General features: G+C 33.7%; 1 pseudogene; it reads right to left on the bottom strand.

Moving 5' to 3' along the window:
- Window positions 1-2,070: 2,070 nt before the first annotated feature.
- Window positions 2,071-2,207, bottom strand: LOC136225293 (U4 spliceosomal RNA; annotated as a pseudogene).
- Between the last annotated feature and the right edge of the window lie 14,383 nt (window positions 2,208-16,590).

Genomic DNA, 16,590 nt, shown 5'->3' with positions numbered 1-16,590 from the left:
AAGGCTTGTTCCTAACCATCCAAATACGATAAACGGTAACCAGTTGTTTTCCTGCATAGCCAATTCACAATGCGTCTCAAATGCATCTCCCTAATTGCAAGCAAACATATATCTCCTATGCCCGCAACCACATTGATCTTGTACCCAGAACAATGCATTATATTCATTTTAAACAAAGCTATTTTTACTGAGACAAGCAATTAATCACTGACGACCGTTGAAAAAGAATATATTCCTTTCGGATTTTCTAACTGGACATTTTCTCTCATTGCCTTACTATTGCCTAGGATGTCCTTTCGGATTTTCAACCTAGCAGGCGACTCGACTCTTTTTGGTCATTGTTTTTCAGCCTTTTGTGGGTTTACATCCTAACAGACCTTATTTTCTCCCATCATTTTTTTGTGTGTGTAGGGCTTCCGTTTTCAGGAAATAAGATGTTTCGGGCAATCTTGGTTGACCAGATCCATGAATTCAACTCTAACCATGTCTGTCATTCTTGACTGATTCTTTAAGCTACACTAGTGTGAGTTTGATTGAAGCTGCTTTGAGCTCTCTTTGTTATTTTCAAAGGAATCTTCAGGTGTATGACTCTCTCTTGTCATGAACTTTGTTCATTTGATGTATTTTTAACTCATCTACGGGTTGGTGCTTCTTGTTATCAGGCGTGGTCATCTATTCATTCTCAAACAAATCCATTCTACCTCCAGATGGTTAATTGTTCATTCTCAAACATACCCAATTCTGCCTCTAGTGTTTTGGCTTTTATTAACCAACATTCTATTTTAATTTATTTGCTTATGGGATCAGCTAGATGACCACCTTGTAATTTCTGATCAGCTGGGATGACCTTTTTGTAGCTTGTATCAGTTGGATAAACACCTTGTGTTATGAGGAGCACCTTTAATATTATGTGTACAATCCTAGGGCAAATCATACGAATATTATGCACCTGTAATCTCTTTCAGGTGGGTCCTCTCTCAATTAAGGTTTTTTTTTTACTTATACTATTCGAGATGTAACTTAAGCCACTAGAGATCCTTACCACTCAAGACAACCTTAATTGCTCATATTTGTATATACTTGTATATACGTTTCTTTCATTGTGTAACTTCAGAATATATTTGGATATTGAATATTTTTAAGCTCCACGAAATATTTTAATTTTAATTTTTTTATAACATGTGAATAGTACGAGATAGTTTTTAATTTTTTTCACGTGTATTCATATGTTGGACAAAAAAAACAGATATTTTATGCAGCTTACATGTATTCTTAAATTAGAAAAAGCGCAAATCAATTTTACAGAACAAACTGATATATAACTGGTGTAGTACACGAGAACAATTATATTAGTATTTTTTTTAAAATGTCTCAAATTGGCACAATTTGCCAATTTTATGGGTGAAACCGCACCATCTATGACTTTACTCTTAACTGCACGTAGCATTTTTTAACCTTGTCCATTTTAGCACTACTCTAGTATCAAAACTTAATAATGCATTATTCCCAATTTTTGGGTAGAAAATATGATGTCCTCTTACATGTCTTTCACTCAATTTCTAACATTTAGACTCATTATACTACTTCGACCAAAGTTGACCAAAGTTAACCCAAGTTGACCAAAATTAATAGAATTAAAGTAAGATAGTTAAGTCAAGTGTGAAATTAAGTTTCTGACAAGTTAACTAAAGAAACAAAAAATGGATACAACAGATTTTCTCTCAATTTTTGAGTTGTTGCAATGTTCATTAGAACATAATAGAAGAAAGATCCATAGAAATCACATCAATAAGAAAAGGAATATATCAGAATGAGATGAATTTAAGGCATATATCTGGAGTAGAAAATATATGTAGAAATACCTCAATTGATCGAATAAAACATGTCTAATTGATAAATTAAAGATGCAGGAATAACAGAACCTTGGCATTATTCTAACCTATACTAATTGTCATTTTACAATAAACAACTAACCAAATATAGGAGTTGTCAATGGAAAGAACTGTGTACATATCCATTACCCTTCTAATATTTCAAGTTTATACTGAGATTGTAGGGCTTTACCCCAAAGGCAGCCCTTCCAAAAATTCTCCGAGGCCTAAGGTGAACCTAGGCCAAGGAGGGGGTTTGGAAATAGTTTTCAACCAGCAATTGACGCGCCTCGGTTAGAAACTCACTAGCTGCGTCATTGCCCCAAGCGCAAAGATACTACTTCACTTCTTCTAATCTGCTTTTATAAGCTGCCTGAAGGCCTCTATTTTAATTCCTTTCCAATGTGGGAATTGATAATGGTTTACACCCAACCAAAAGCCCCAAAAATCAAACACTATAATCCAACTTCTCCAATCATAGTTCCCACCTATTATACAAGGAACTTTTCATTCTAACATAGAAAGAAATGTTGCAGATAACATCTGTACAATTAAAAGTGATACTCTGCATACAAGGCTTGTTCCTAACTATCCAAATATGATAAACGGTAACCAGTTGTTTTCCTGCATAGCCAACTCACAATGAGTCTCAAATGCATCTCCCTAACTGCAGGCAAACATCTATCTCCTATGCCCGCAACCACATAGATCTTGTACCCAGAACAATGGAAAATATATATGATCAATAGACTACAATGCATTATATTCCTTTTAAACAAAGAAGTTTTTAGGACATAGTGGATTGTCTCTATGGATTCCCACTATGAAAATATAAAGGAGCGCATTCCTCACTTCCACATAAGTAGACGTGCAATGTACGGATTGTATGTCTTTATTAGACAAATATTATCCCAAGTTATAAATATACAGATGCCATCTATTGTGTTCTTCTTGGGCTTGTGAGGAAATTTCCATAATCGAATAATTTTTATTGTAATTTTTGAGTTACGTTTAGCACTAATTTCTTTAATGTAGTCATACGCTGAAGACATATTTTACTAATTTCATGAGTGTTAAAAATAATAAGAATATAAACTTGTGGTGGACTGTTACATAACTGAGATTCTACTTATTCTCTTTTGGGTTAAGATGCAAAAATACTCCTAAAATTTTAGGTCATAAAATGGTGCAATTTTACCCATAACGTTAGAAGCCAAGGGCAATTTTACCCCTAACGTTGATAAATTGGGCCAATTTGAGAAATAATTCATCAAACTGTCTTCTCGGTCATGAATCTTGTTATCTACACTTCACATGTACGTCATTTTATCAGTAACAATCACAAACATATGTTGGGATGTGAAAAAAATAAAAAAAATATATACTATCTTTTGTACGAATTAGACAAAAAAAATCAAAAAATTCATTGTATTTATAAATATTAATTTCCAATTCTATTATTAAATTATAAAAAACATGAAATCTATTTTTAGAATGAATTGATATACAATTAGTGTAAAATAAAGAACAAAAATGCCTGTATTTTATAATAATTTCTGAAATTGACCCAAATTATTAACGTCAAGGGTGAAATTGTACCATTTTAAATGTTCCGGATAAATTTTCTCCTCACCCAAAACGATATGAGTATCTTTTACTTTAACCCTTCTTTTCTAACATGTGATATGCGGGTTCAACTAAAAAAAAGCTAGATTGGTATTATTTCTGAAAATTATACAAATTTTAATGGAATCAATAGTTTCTCATTTTTTTTTTTTTTGCTGGATGAATAATATTTTAAAAAGCTTGGTGAATTAATCCCTTTTAATGTATTTCTGAAGGAGTTTATTTTATAACTCTTGACTTGTCTTTTGCCGTTATTAAATCAATTACTACTTTTCCGTCCTTATCCTTTAAAGAGTTTTTAGGTTGCGGCCTTGCCATTCTCATTCTGCCGTGGTTCTATCTCACTCTCATTTTTTCAAATTATTTATCTCACCTTCACATTTTTTAATGTTCAAATCACGAGTTCAATTTGAACTCTCTAACACAAAACAATATGCACCCTTTAAAAAATCTACTATAAATTTGAATCAAATCAATTTCAAATGTAATTTGAATAAAATTAATGATTAGGAATACTTTGAAACCCCTTTCAAAAAAAAATACTTTGAAACCAATTCAAATAATTTGCACTTAATTTGTATATAAAATATTAGAATGAAAAAAATTATGGTAGTGTTAATCACATGAGATTTCGTTATAAACATAATATTAAATTACTTTGTATGATATGTTTGATCCAAAAGAATTATGGTGGCGTTAATCATATGAGATTTTGTTATAAACATAATATTAAATTACTTTGTATGATATGTTTGATCCAAAAGAATTATGGTGGCGTTAATCATTCTGGCCAGATTGCGTGTTCTTCGTCGATTCCTGAGATTTCGGTGGGTAAGGCTTATGTTGCTCCTTCTGCTGGTCATAAATTTTCTTATGCGAAGGTTATTTCGGCCAAGGCTGATACGGTTCCGAGTTCTATGGCTGTGGTTACTGAAATTGGAGGGTTGAAATCAATTAGAATTCTCAACATGCATATGATAAAAGGGTTGAACTTTGTTCATATTCTCTAATTAGGCATTTGACTCTCAGTAAAGGGGATTCCCCTTGGAAAGTTGCAGCTCTTAAGGATGCTTTGTCAAAAATTTGGGGGTTTCAGGATAATTGGAGACTTATATCTATTGGGTGCGGGTTCTTTCATGTGGTGCTTAACTCTCAGAAGGCTAGAAATTATTTTTTCTCAAAGGGAATTGTGAATGTTAAGCCAGGTACGTTTCGTTTACAATCATGGGTTCCTGATTTGATCCGTATGCTGAGAAGTCTACTAATGCACAAGTTTGGGTTAGACTATATTCGCATCCGTGGGAATATTGGGATCCATAAATTTTGTCAGACATTGCAACTGGTGTTGGAGTTCTGATTAGGCTTGATAAGGCTACTATTGAAGGTGATTATGGGCATTATGCTCGAATGTTGGTTGATGTTGATTTGAGTTCCGATCTTCCAATTAAACTTGGAATTGAAAGAGCAGGGAAACAGATATGGATTGATCTTGTTTATGAGAGATTGCCAAGCTTTTGTAAAGTGTGTTCTAATATTAGTCACATGGCTTATGATTGTAGGAAAAATAAGAGACCGACTGAAGGGAAAAAGATTGAGAAACCTCTAGAAGTGGTTGTTAATGCTAAACAAAATCTTAATTTGGTCAAAGTGCATAAGGAATCATAGGTTGTGCAGGTTCAACAGGTTAATGCAAGGTTGCTTAATGATCTTGGGGTTCATGATGGGCCTCCGGGTTTTATTGAGGATCAGCATGAGGGTGACTTGGTTGTGTTTTTGTCTGGCAGCCCGCTTGGGTATCAGGAGGATGGTTCTGATGTTTCTCGTCCTCCTTCTCCGGGGATGGCAAATATTTTTGGGGCTTTGGAAACGGGTAATTCTTCAGCTTCTGATCCTGTATCTCAGGGTTCAAAATCTTGGGCAGATTTAGTTGAGGAGGATGATATTGGTTGGAGTACTATGAATAGTAAAAAAGTGAAGCAACGTGAAAGGATTATGACTACTACTGAGAACATTTCATCTCGTGTGAAACGGGCCAGTAAGCCTCCGGTTCGTTTTAAATGAGTGTTTTATATTGGAATTGCAGGGGTATTCTCAATAGAGATACCCAGAATGATTTGTTTCGTTTGTGTTCGGTTCATAAACCTGATTTGTTATGCCTTGCTGAGCCAATGGGTAGTTTTGATTCAGTTAGGTTTTCTTTTTTTTGGAGAAGTTTGGGTTTTTCTTTGATTGCTGTTAATGATAGGTCTTTGCCGACTCTTTGGGTTTTTTCTTCTGTTCGTTTTTCTTCTGTTTCTGTGTGTTTCCGTCATGAGCAGTTTGTTTTGTTGCATTTAAGATCAATTAATACTTATGTTTGTGTGGTGTATGGTAGTGTTTGGGCTAATCGAAGAACTTCTATGTTTGATAGTATTCTGGATCAGAAAAGTAGGATGGGTGGGCAGTGGATTATTATGGGGGATTTTAATGCGGTTTTAGGTGCTCATGAGAAGCTTGGCAGAGTTCCTGCTGCTAAGCCTTGCAATGATTTTCGTAATTTTATTGATAATGGTTTGTTGATGGATTGTCCCTCTCGGGGTAATTTTTTTACTTGGTCTAATGGTAGGGTTGGTTCTGCTAGAGTGGAGTCTCGCTTGGATAGGGTTTTAGTTTCATATAATTTTTCAGATTTCTGGAATACTGTTAGTTGCACGGCTTTGTTGCGGCATCATTCTGATCATTGTCCTTTGTTTTTTACTTTTTCTAATGGGCCGCGGAAGTTTTCTCGCTTTCATTTTCAAGCTATGTGGGTTCTTCATCCGGGCCTTAGGGATGTGGTTGTGGAGTATTGGAATGGTTCTCATCCTAGATTACCTCTTATGCAAAGTTTGTGTGACAAGCTTAGGCGTCTTCGCCTGATCCTTGATATATTGGTGCAATATTGGAATGGTTCTCATCCTAGAAATTGGAATAAGAATTTTTTTGGTAATGTTGACATTGCAATTTCTGAGTCTGAGGAGAGTTTAGCTAAAGTGCAACATGATATCTTGGTGTTTTATTTTTCTGATTCTCTTTATCTTGAGGAGATTGCGGCTCATTCTAATCTGGATGCGGCTCTTCGTAGGAAAGAAGTTTTTTTACGGGAAAAAACAGGGTGAAATGGTTAAAAGATGGTGATAGGAATTCATCGTTCTTTCTAGAATGGCTTCAAATCGTGCTGCTATGCCTGGAATTTCGGCTCTTAGGATTGATGATCAGTTGGTTACTAATACTATGCTGATTAACTCTCATATTGAGGATTTTTATTCAACTTTGTTTAAAAATGATTTGGGCAGCCCCGGTAATTTTGATTTGGTTTATGAGGTCGTGTCAAGATTGGTTACTAATGCTGAGAATGATTTGTTTATTCATTGTCCGGATATCTTTGAAGTCAGAAAGGCTGTTTTTGAGATGGATGGTTCTAGCTCTCCTGGTCCTGATGGGTTCACATGGATCTTTTTTCAACATTTTTGGGACGTTGTTGGTAAGGATGTTTATGAGGTTGTGAGGAGCTTTTTTCTGAATGGGATGGTTCTTCCTGGTTTATGCTCTAGTATGATGGCTTTAATTCCAAAAGTTGATGGTGCCATTACACTTGATCAGTATAGACCGATTGCTATGAGCAATTTTTGTTATAAATTAATTTCCAAGATTTTGGCTGATAGGCTTGCTTCTGTTACTTCAAATATTGTTTCTGCTAACCAGTTTGGTTTATTCCTAAGCGAAGTATTCATCAGTGCATTGCTATGGATTTGGAGGGCACTAATATGCTTCGGAAAAAGTGTTTTGGTGGTAATATGGCTTTAAAGGTGGATATTAAGAAGGCGTTTGATACTTTGGAATGGAATTTTCTTTTAGCGGTTTTAGATGCTTTTGGTTTCTCCTTGCAACTTCGGGATTGGATTTTGAATATTTTGTCGGCTTCTAGAATTTCTATTCTAAATGATGGGATAATTAGTGGCTATTTTAAATGTTCGAGAGGGGTTAGACAGGGGGATCCTCTTTCTCCTGTTTTGTTTGGGATTGTTGAAGACTTTCTTAGTCGTTGGTTGCTTTGTCTCAGAGATTCGGGGAGGTTAGCTCCGATTCAGTACACGGGTTTGGAGGTATTTCCTACTCATTTACTTTATGCGGATGATATCTTGCTTTTTTGTAAAGCTTCGTCTGCTAATTTGGAGGTTATTAGGGATGTTTGTAATATGTATGGTTCTTTGTCGGGCCAGAGGGTTAATTGGAATAAGTCGGAATTATTTTTGGGTAGCTCGATTGTTTTTCATCGTGGTACTCGTTTGGCGGCAATCATTGGTATTAGGCTTGGGGAGGTCCCATTTCGTTATATGGGTGTTCCTCTTAAGAACTTTGACGTGGGAGTTTTTAAACTAGGTGAGCTAATGCAGTGTAATTACACAAAAATTTTGACAAAAAATTTTAGAAACCGAAATTTTAAGAATCAGTCCCACTGAGTGTGCCATAAATTGTTGGTGTTAGCTAACAAATTCTGGTGATAGTGAAGTGAGAGGAAAAATGAGTGTGCACAAAAAAAAGTTAAAGAAAAATGTTTTTAAATTTTTTGGAAAGCTTAAGAAACCGTAGTTTTGGTACTAATACCAAAAAACGTTTTTTAATCGGTCCCACTGGGCGTGTCTGAAATTATTGGCGATATTTTTGAGTAACAAAAATATTCCTTTTACAACCTTGACTTGTGCGGGAAAATGCGGGCGTGCCAGAGAGAATTATGTTCTCAACCTACGTTTAAGAAAACAGTTTTTATAGATATGCGCCTATATCTAATGGAAAAAATGACTAATAATCAAACAATTGTACGGGAAAAGCAAGGATTGTGAAAATGTTTCCCTGGATTCCTAGTTGCCGTCAACACAACTTTAACTAGAATTGGACCAATAGTTTTCAGTTATTAAAAATCTAAATATAATGAAGCAAATACCAGAGTTTTGGAATTTTTTCTTTTATATTTACTTTAAAATGAGAGTTTTGGGCTACAATCAACCGAATGGAAATAATTACAACCAAGACAATAGCAAATTAATATCCATGATGTCAAAAGCAATAATAATAATTGAAATTGAAATGAACAGTTGAAATGAATTAACCGAAGCGGTAAGCCATTGTGTCGAAGCGTCGCGTTGAAACGTTGTATCTGCCCTGAGGTCGTTATCCTGAGACCGATGTTTGACTTGAGTAAGATGCGTGTTTAGTGGGCTTAATTGATTGGACTTGAGTATAGGTAAATCGGAATTGACGTGATAAAAACTGATATTTTGGCTAGGAAGTTGAGTCTTTGGATGTGAATTTGAGTAGAAAAATTAATCGGATTTGTGTTTGATCAGAAAAGAGCAAATTATACCGAATCAGGGACCTAGAGGGACGATTTTAGTGGCTAAAATCGGACAAAGGGGGCTGCTGAAAATTGGTGTTCAAATTGATGAACATGAGTTGGAAATTGTAGAGATTGTAGCTAAAATTGATGATAAGAATGAAGGATTAATGATTGGAATTAGCTCGGAAGCTTGAAAATTGTATTTAGTGATGAATTTGGATCGAAAAGGGACCGGATTTGGCTAGAAAGATATGAATAGACTGAATATATTTGAGAATTGGATTGATATGTGTTGTGTATTTGTTGTATTTGATTTGTTGATTGATTATTTTTGTTGTTGATTTGGTTGGGGTGTTGAATGAAGATGAAGAATGTTATTTATATGTGAGATTTGTGCCCACTAAGCACACACTTACCCACTACTAATTCCATGATTTCACTTTGAACAAAATGTAGTTGTGCTCCCTTAATTATAGGCCTCAACTTGGTTTATGTAGCTTTGATCCGAAATTGCATTGTGTTTCTGCAACTAACTTTGCAAAATTCCTGCTCTCTCTGTGTTCGTCCTATGATGATGCTGAAGATGGATCCAAAAAGCTGGGGACGTCTATTTTCTGGATCCGAGCTCACTTCTAATGATCTTGAACGTTTAGCTCCCCGAATAATTTAATCAAAAGTGGCCAGTGAGCTATTTCGGATTTTCCTGCAGACTTAAGTTAGTTTAATGCCATTTTTCCACTTTGTCACCCACTAAGAGCATCTTCAATAGAGGTGCCTAAAAGAGTGCCAAAACTTACTAAAATATAGTATTTTATTGTCTCTTTCATCCACATCATTTTTTGCAACTTTTACTTAAAAAATGCTCCAATAGAGGTTGCTTAAAAAGTTGCCACTATAATCCTACAAATTATTGTTTTATTATAAATAAAATGTTCCAAATTTATTATTTCTAGGAGAATATATTAAAAAATTATTAAATAAGGTTGCCAAGAGGTTGCCAAAAATTGGCAACTTTCCTTGGCACCCACAATCACTCCAATAGTGGGCACCCTTTAAAAGTTGCCAAACCTGATGCCACATCAGCTGGCACTCTTTTGGGCACCCTCTATTGGAGATGCTCTAACAAAATGTTTTCCTCTTCTTTTGACTATTTCTTTTTTTATTTTTTATTTTTTATTTCTTTTCTTTTATATTCTTTTGTTTTTCTTTTGTTTTTCTTTATTCTTACACCAAAAAATAATAAAGATGACAAACAATAGGTTATAATTATAACCTATAGTTTGAATGTGAATAAATGTAAAAATTATGAATTATAGGTTATCATTAAAACCTATGGTAAAAATGTAAATAAATGTAAAAATTACATTTACCCCCAACAATATGTTTTTTTCATTTTGTAACTTGAGAGTATATTTAGATTTTGAATATCTTTATTAAGCTCCATGAAATATTTTAATTTTAATTTTAGTTTTCGTTTATAACATGTGTATAGTACAAGATAGTTTTTTTTTTTGTTTTTTTAGGGAAAATTATAAAACTGGATCAAATAGGAGGCTCATTTACTCAACCTATTACATATCCAGACTTCCTCAAAATACTCTAATCTTTCATCTTCCCCTTCCTCTTTCAAATGCACAATTTCCCCTCCCCTTCCCAGTCTTCCTCTTCCCCTGCACCAAATTCAATTCTCTAAGGATTGAATTTGGAGCTTTAACGATTGAATCTCGCTAATTAATGAGTCCCACTAGCGAAGTCACCGATGTTCTTCCCGGAGCCATCGTTGCTCCTTGCATAAATGTGAGGATTAAGGAAGAGTGGGAATGAAGACATGAGAGAGTGATTCAATGAGGCAGACGGAAGTAGAGAGAAAGAGTTAACTAAAGTTGGGAGTGTGAGTGTGAGAGAGGCGACGAAGGAAGGTTGAGGTGGAAGGATATTTTGGAAGTTCAACCGTAAGATCGATTGTTATGATTTGAATGTTGCATCTCACTTTGCATATTATGCAATATGCGAATTAGCATATTGGGAATTTGCGAAGTAAAAGTCATTCGGCTAATTAACATATTGCGTGTATTCAGTTATATATCAGTAATAACATGATGCATATATGTTGTAGAGATAACAAAAATCAACATAACTGTTAAACCCGTTTAATCAATGATATCTAAAATTGACCAAATTTGAAAAAAAAAAATTTTAAAAATAACATTTCCTAAATTTTTTTCTAACTTAATTTATATAAAAGTAGCAATTTGAGATTATTTTTGCGAAAAAACATGTGGAAACATATTAAAAACGCATAAAAAGAAATAAAGAAGTCCGAGCAGTCGTGACGGCTTTGTTCCTTATGTACAAATCTAGAGCAACTATGTTCTTCTCAAACAAAGTTGTTACGGTTTTAGTTGTTACTAATAGAGTCGCATGGTTTTTTTTCTTTGCAAAGAACATAGTCGTGGTTCTTTAGTTCGTAAAAAAATATCTTCAAAACAAATATCAAAATCACATCAAAGAAAACCAAATCACATCAAAGAAAACCGAAAAACATAAAAAAAAATTCAGTAGAATAAACTAAAGAATGAATTTTCGCTAAAGTTTGTTCGAATTTACCCATTAAACATGCCTTCAATGTAATGTCTTTTGACCTGTTGAGACTATTTTTCTTGCTTCCATTCGGCTCCAAAAGCCTTCCAAAGCACCAAGGTTTAGTGTAAAGTTGTTAATATTAATTAGCTAGCCACTTAAACCAAACCAAACACGGAAATGAAACTTTATAGAGATAAAAGCTCCTTTTTATTTAAAAAAAAAAACTCCAATTTTCACTCTTATAAGTGTTTTTCAATCCTTATAACTTTAAATAAAAAATTCCATTATAATTGTTATATACCATAAAAATTTATATAGGTAAGATGGGTATCGCCCGAATAGATCAGTGATGCTCTCTTTCAGAGGAACGGAGTCGTGCGGCTATATTCAGAACAATGACAGGATAAAAATAACAGTTTTCTGGCACGGTGCGCTTTATTCCTCGATGTGCACCAAAGATATGACAAAGGAGCGCTAGGCTGATCTCTTTTTGCTCGAATAGAGCTGTGCGAGTCCTTTCGACCCGACAAACGTACAACGCAATCTTAACCAATTATGGCACGTCTATGGATTTGTTGACGCATTATAAAAGGCGCAAAAAGAAAGAGCCAAGAGGTAGCATAGTGAGGCAGGGAAGAATTGGACAAAGCGAAAGTTAGCACATTGAGGTACAAAAGAAATGACAATGCGTGAGAGACATAGAATCATTAGTTGTTGGGTTTCTTGCTTGGTGGTTTGGCAAGTGCTTCAAGAAGAAGCACTGTTCACCCGTAAATCTTGAGAGCAAAGATATGACAAACGAGCGCTAGACGGATCTCTTTTTGCTCGAATAGAGCTGTGCGAGTTCTTTCGACCCGACAAATGTACAACACAATCTTAACCAATTCTGACACATCTATGGATTTGTTGGCACACTATAAAAGGCGCAAAAAGAAAGAGCCAAGCGGTAGCATGGTGAGGTAGGGAAGAATTGGACCAAGCGAAAGTTAGCACATTGAGGTACGAAAGAAATGACAATGCGTGAGAGACATAGAATCATTAGTTGTTGGGTTTCTTGCTTCGTGGTATGGCGAGTGCTTCAAGAAGAAGCACCATTCACCTGTAAATCTTGAGAGCAACCTCCAATACGCTTCACGTATACAAATAGTTGTAAAGTGATGTGTAGATGCAACTAGTGTGAACTTTTGTGGGGACCTAAATCCTAGAGATTTCGGGTTTTTTTTTTACGTTTGTTCCTTAACTTTGAAACCTAACAAGGGGTGTACCATGAGTTCATATCAAATGGTAATAATTTTTAGCCCGAAGGAAAACTAAGCAATATATTTAGGTTCAAATAGGTCCGAGTACTATTTGGAATTTGTTTTATTTTACCCAACACTTGCAGAATATGATATAGTAATTTTTTATTTTAATTTTTTCACATGTATGCACATGTCTTTAATATGTTACTCTCTCCGTTCCATAATATTTGTCTTTCTAGAAAAAAAGAAAAATTTGTTCCATAATATTTGACTTTTTGATTCAATCAATGTACATTAATTGATGTTTACTAAATATACCCTTATTTAAGTTTCCTTTTATTTTAGAAATAAATAAAAGTTAATTAGTGAATACAATTAATATAAGAACAGTAAAATCTTTTAGTTAAAATTAATTAGGAAAAAGTACAAAAATAAACCTTGTGGTTATACCCATTTTCGAATAACACTCATGTGGTTTAAAAGTTTGCAAAGTGGTACTATGTATTTCATTCCGTTAGCAAATACATACCAAATTGACTAACGGTGTTAAAAGTCAAAGGGAAAAGAATTAATTTGGTTCTTATATTTATTTATTTTTATAAATTGACCCCCTTATTATCTAATAATCACAAATAAACCCCAACATAAAAAATAAAAATCAAATATATCATCTTTTCCATCTCTCTTTAATTTCTTTTTTCTTTCTTCTTTCTCTCTCCTCTCTTTTAATTTCTCTTAATTTCTCTCTCTAAAATAAAACTATCCCCATCAACACTTTCAAAATTATGTATATATATACATTTATTAATCTCCCCTTCAAACACTTACATACATTTAGTCTATAATCAAACCCTTGTCCTCTCTAACTCTCTCTAATCACGCAAAGAAGACGATTATGGTTTATGATCCAATGGGCCTGAAAGAAACGGTGAGTTTTCAACGATTTAATTTTACTGATTCAAGTTTTTCAGATTCGCTGATTTGAGTTCATCTTCTGTTTTTTATCCAGAAATCCATTAATGCCGACGATGAGATTACAAATGTTGAGATTAAGAAATGTTGTTCTGATTGCAAGGCTACAAAAACCCCCTTGTTCCGATTGCAAGGCTACAAGAAATGTTGTTCCGATCGCAAGGCTACAAAATTCCGAATACATTCAATTTGGGTTTTTTTTTTTTCTGTGTTAAATTTTGAATCAATACTTGTTTATCACACCCATTTGAATTTTAATCAATACCCAGTTGATAATTTTAGTGTTTGGTTTTTTTCCGGTCTCTCTACAATGCTTGTGGGATTAGATATAGAAAGAACAGAAGATGTATTTTGGGTTCAGAGAATAAAAAGGAAAGAATCCATGGAGATGACGACCGGAAGGTGGAAAATTCCGGTAGTGAGAATGAGGAATGGAAGATGAAATTGAAAATTGTGTTTCAGAGATCATTCAATCAATGTAATTTGTACTACAATGAACTGAATTCTTTGTAAGGAGATTGAGAAGTTTGTTAAATTTGGGTTGAATTTATTTTTCATTATCTGAATGATCAAAGGGAGTTGAATTTGTTTTTGTTTAAATTGTGAATAGGAAAAGTGATGATTCATTTGTAGTCCAGTTTGATTATGGACTAAATGAATGTATTTAAGTGTTTGAAGGGGAGATTAATAAAGGTATATATATAGAAATTTTGAAAGTGTTGATGGGGATAGCTTTATTTTAGAGAGAGAAATTAAGAGAGAGATGAGAGAGAAAGAAGAAAAAAAAAGAAATTAAAGAGAGATGAAGAAGATGGTATATTTGATTTTTATTTTTTATTTTAAGGTTTATTTGTGATTATTAGATAATAAGGGGGTCAATTTATAAAAATAAATAAATGTAAGGACCAAATTAACTCTTTTTTCTTTGACTTTTAACACCGTTAGTCAATTTGGTATGTGTTTGCTAACGGAATGAAGTACATGGTACCACTTTGCAAACTTTTAAACCACATGAGTGTTGTTCGAAAATTGGTGTAACCACAAGGTTTATTTTTATACTTTTTCCCAATTAATTATATTTCGTAATTATTATGTCTTAATCTTAAAGGTAAATATTATAGAACAGGTGGACGTATGTTATACACTAGGGCAACACATGAAAGACACTTAAGGATCCGAATAAGAGGCTATTGTAATGGACCTTCTCCCTAAAAGAATTAATTTAATATTGTGTGGGCTTGACTAATTCAAGAATTCTGATAAAATTATATATATAAAAGTCTTGTTTGAGAATTAGCTGTCAGCTGTTAGCTGATTACATTAGCAATCAGCTGTTAGCTGATTACATTAGCTGTTAGCTGTTAGCTGATTACATTAGCTGATTTGATTAGCTGTTTGTGTAGACTTGTTTGGTAAAAATTAGCTGATTGATAATAGCGGTTTGTGCAAAAAGACGAATAAGGACATTAATTTTGGCGCAGGAGAAGAGTGAGTCTATTTATTAGGGTTAAAGAAGTCCATTAATTTTAATATTGCAAAACGCTAATTGAAGAACCTCTTTTAAGAGCTTTTTCTAAATTAGCGTTTTCATCCCAAAACTCTCTCTCAAACCTCTCTCTACCAAACACTTCAATTAACGATTTCAGTGGTCAAACCTCTAAAGTTGATCAAAACCGCTCTTTTTATCTTAAAACGCTATTTACCAAACAGGACCAAAGTGTTTTCTCAAACTCTTTATTTTTCTTTGCTCTCAATTGATATTAAATCACAAATTACAATCGTATTTATGACTTAAAGTAATAATGGAAACGCAAAACTCATTCAAAAATACCATGCTTTCCCACACTATCAAAGATTAAGCTTTCTCAAACTATTTAAACATCAAAGGTTGCACATAGGACTAATTAATTTGAGGAGAAAATCTGATTTCCCCATTTTGGTGTTCCATTCCATGTCCCTCCCATAAAAAGTGGTCATTTTTAATTAAAATAATATATTTTATGAGCCAATGAGACCCACATGATTAAAAGGGACCACTTTTTGTGAGAGGGGTATGGAATGGGACACCGAAATGGGAACAACAGATTTTCTCTCATTAGTAAACACAATGCTGGTGCTTCGGATGTAAATTAAAAGTGAAAAGTATAAAAATAAATCTTGTGATTACATATGTTTTCAAACAACACTCATGTGGTTTAAAAGTTTGGAATATCGTAACATGTACTTCATTCCGTTAGTAAACACATACCAAATTAATTAACAGAGTTAAAAGTCAAAGAAAAAAGAGTTAATTTGGTCCTTATATGTATTTATTTTATAAATTAACCCCCTTATTATCTAATTATCATAAATAAACCCCAAAATAAAAAATAAAAATCAAATATATCATCTTATTCATCTCTTTAATTTCTTATTTTTGTTCTTCTTTCTCTCTCTTCTCTTTCTTCTCTTTGTTAATTTCTCTATTTGATTAATTTCTCTTTTTAAAATCAAATGTGGTTAAAAATAGGAAATTAAATTGCTGATGCAACGGTGTTAACTGAGGCAAGTCTATTTCATATTAGATAATGAATCTCTGAAAGTAGCTCACTGGTTCTGGTGCCATTTGTCATTTGTCTGATAATGTCGCTTTATAAATCATGGGTTTTAGTGTTAATGTCTGATACTGAAAAACTAGAAATTAGTTTTATAACCTGTTTACAAAATATATATATGGAATTTCCTTGTTTCCAGTCCAGTATAAACAATGGATTGGGTGCCAAGGCATGGGAACACATAAGATGTTGAGTCAATATTGTATAAATTACTCACAATAATACTTTGCATTTGTCTTCTTATTGTCGTTCCTTGTTCTTTTGCACTCAAATTATCTATATTTTCACTCATATTTTAGAGAGAAATTAAAAAAGAGGCGAGAGAAGAGAGAGAAAGAAGAATAAAA

The sequence above is a fragment of the Euphorbia lathyris genome, chromosome 3 (assembly GCF_963576675.1).
Source record: "Euphorbia lathyris chromosome 3, ddEupLath1.1, whole genome shotgun sequence".
Lineage (NCBI taxonomy): Eukaryota > Viridiplantae > Streptophyta > Magnoliopsida > Malpighiales > Euphorbiaceae > Euphorbia > Euphorbia lathyris.
Note: the sequence above shows the minus strand (reverse complement) of the source record. Positions and strands in the feature narration are given on the sequence as shown.